Raw genomic sequence first — 3382 nt, 5'->3', positions numbered from 1 at the left:
TTCTTTGCAGTTGGACTTTGTGATCTGTTGCAGCATTTAAAAATGTGTTAAATACAAACATCACTTACAGGCAGTACTCAAATAGAAGAGAGTGCAGATGTGCAATTCCGGTTGTTTAAATTTCTAACATTATAAAACAGTGCACGCAGGCATTGCTGATACAAAGTAAGCAGACTGAGAAAGGCTGTTGATCTGTATGTTAAAATGTGGAGATGCAGTGAGAATTACCTGTAGTTTTCTTCTGACAGAGGCAGTAGACACAGATGGAGAAGAGGAGAACACACAGCGAACACACACTGAACAGCAGATTCCAGCAGACATGAGGAGTCCTGTTCAACAGCTCAGAACAGGACGTCTCTTTCTCAAGATAAAACAACACATATCTATCAATGCATTTTGATTAACAAATAGCTTTTTCACTGATGAAGTGTTCTTAAGGATAAACACAATCATATAATAATTTTTTTCACACCTGCTAAAGAGAGACGAGTTGTTCGGTTTCCATAATAGTAAACCTCAGATGAGGAGATAATGCCTTTTTTATCCTTATTTACCTTATTCTCTGTTTTTGCACAGTAGTACAGCCCCAGATCAGAGACACTGATGTTAGTAATAAGTAGATATTGAGAATTGCTGTACAGGTTCTGGAGAGGCTGGAAATTTTCAGTTAAAGCTGTGGTCCATTTTTTTAAATCTATTATGAGAGAGGGCTGGTTTTCATGAGAGCAGTTTCTTATCCATACAATCATGAAACCAGTAGATAAAGAGAGATCACAGTAGAGAGTGATGTTTTCTCCTGGTCTGACTTTCATCTCCACTACTTCTCCAGTGATTCTTCTTAGATTGCTCAACAAAACATCTGTAAAATAAGAAAGTGTAAAGTAACAATACAACACTTAATGATATTTGTGCTACAATACAAAAGTATATTATTAACATTTACAATTGATACTTATTTCAATTTAGTAAAAAGCATTTGTAAATAGGTTTATTTTCTTACACATAAGGATGAGAGTAAGTCGTGGCGTCTCCATGTTAGTGAGTGGTTGTGAGTAGCTGACACTGGTGAGGGTCTTAATGCACACAAACAGCTCTTATCTGAATGTCTCACATCAATGGAAAGTTTTACCTAAATGCCCATGCGTCATCAGTGGGTGGCTTTATATTGAGTTATCGTGTGTATATACAGAGGAAGAATAGCATTAACCAATCACTGGTTCTGCATTGACTTTTTTGTGCTGAGAGGTCATGTGGCATCTGATTGGATTACAAAAAATGAACATCACTAAATCATCATCAAACATACACAGTGGAGGTAAAATGTACAAATTTTTGTATGAACAATATGCGTGGCAACAAATAAGCTTACATCCGTTTTATGAGAATGAAACAAAATTAAAGCCATCCTTTCATCTAATAAATCCTAAAGTACTCACGTATTTATGTTATTGAACAACGTAAACAATGTGAATGCTAATATGGATAACTATTAAAGTTATTTTTATTCTTGATTTTGAGTCCATTTTTGGTTTTGATACGACTCAGTTCAGCATCTTGTACACAGGTCAAAACAGGAAACCACAGCTCTTAAACCAATGACAGCCAACACATTTTTACACATTTACCTCACAGCTCTATGTTTATCAGTGGTCACAAGCACAAATGTTTCCTTTAGCCTTTGTTTGGTTTTATATGTTGGTTAGGGTGTACATATTTGCACAGGAAGCTTGCTTTAATGGTAGTGTTACTACTAGCTTTGGTAGCAAGTTTGCAATACAGTATATGATTCTCATCATCTCATCATCACAAATACAGCTCTTATAAACATGAATGCATGTGTCAACAGGTAAAAAAGGCAACTTAAAAAGACAATGATTATGAATCAATGCAGGTTGCATTGGCCTAATATTCATTACATTACAGAACTGCAGTAAATGCATAATAATATAATGTTAATTGCTTAAAGTATTTGAATTATATGACTATATTTAGCTCTCATGTGAGATGAGAGTATGATAGAGTGTAATCTATGTTTATAATGGGCTTAGTGGTTAGCAATATTGCCTCACAGCACAAAGGTCACTGGTTTAAGTCCTGGCTGGGCCAGCTGGCATTTCTGTGTGGAGTTTGCATGTTCTCCCTGTGTTCGCGTGGGTTTCGTCCAGGTGCTCCGGTTTCCCCCACAGTCCAAAGACATGTGGTACAGGTGAATTGGGTAGGCTAAATTGTCTGGAGTGTATGAGTGTGTGTTTGAATGTGTGTGTGGATGTCTCCCAGAGACGGGTTGCGGCTAGAAGGGCATCCGCTGCGTAAAAATGTGCTAGATAAGTTGGCGGTTAATTCCGCTGTGGCGATCCCGGATTAATAAAGGGTCTAAGTTGACAAGAAAATAAATGAATTTAAGTTTATAATGGAGCTGGCGCGGTGGCTTAGTGGTTAGCACTATTGCCTCACAGCATGAAGGTCACTGGTTTAAGTTATGGCTGGGCCAGCTGGAATTTTTGTGTGGAGTTTGCATGTTCTCCCTGTGTTTGCGTGAGTTTCCTCCGGGTGCTCCGGTTTCTCTCCACAGTCCAAAGACATGCACTATAGGTGAACTGGATAAGCTAAACTGGCCGTAGTACATGTGTGTAAACGTGAAAGTGTATGGGTCTTTCCAGCTACAGGGTTGCAGCTGGAAGGGCATTTGCAGCGTAAAACATATGCTGGAATAGTTGGCAGTTCATTCCGCTGTGGAGTCCACTGATAAATATGGGACCAAGAAAATGTATAAAATGTTTTTAATGATGGCTGTGTTTTGCAGACAGTGCATTTGCACGTTATTTTAATCATAGAAAAAAGCTAAACATGATTTGAATGAACATCGCAAAATGTTTATGGAAGGTTTTAAAGTACATGTGGCAATAAAAATTTTTTAGTACACATAGCAAGTAACACACGACACTGCTGATCCATTCCCTTTTCTGCTTTCCTGTCAATAATCTCCACAATATTCTCCTATGACGTTAAAAAAGGGTAAACCCCTAAAAAAGGAAATACAGCATGAGCTCATTCTAAAAATTTAGCCCTATATACATTTCTGGAGATCGCGAATTATGTAGGAATGCATGGCTGCATTACATCTTTAAGACGAACATTATACGGGGCAGTATGACGCCGTTCCTTTTTGTGCATACCAACTGACCGCTTAACACCATGTGGATTGGTTGGTCAGGCGGTCAGTCAGTCAATCAGTCAATCGACAACGGCCTATGGTGGATTTATGTGAAAAGAGCAGGTGTGAATGGCACTAGCAAGAGAAATTTGAGATCTCAAAATGCATACACAGCGGCCTCTGGTGGATTCGCAAAAACTGCAAAACAAAACAGCTCCTGGGAGATAT

At 38.4% G+C, this 3382-nt stretch overlaps 1 long non-coding RNA gene across 1 annotated transcript; it reads right to left on the bottom strand.

Moving 5' to 3' along the window:
• Nucleotides 1-234: 234 nt before the first annotated feature.
• Nucleotides 235-1157, bottom strand: LOC101886102 (uncharacterized). Its single transcript, XR_012383574.1, has 3 exons — nucleotides 1001-1157; nucleotides 473-859; nucleotides 235-357 (listed from the first exon to the last, which is right to left on the bottom strand). It is a non-coding gene; the product is annotated as an uncharacterized lncRNA (long non-coding RNA).
• Between the last annotated feature and the right edge of the window lie 2225 nt (nucleotides 1158-3382).

Source organism: Danio rerio, chromosome 1 (genome assembly GCF_049306965.1).
Source record: "Danio rerio strain Tuebingen ecotype United States chromosome 1, GRCz12tu, whole genome shotgun sequence".
In the NCBI taxonomy this organism is placed as follows: Eukaryota; Metazoa; Chordata; class Actinopteri; order Cypriniformes; family Danionidae; genus Danio; species Danio rerio.
The sequence above is the reverse complement of the archived record's forward strand: the minus strand, read 5'-3'. Positions and strand labels throughout refer to the sequence as shown.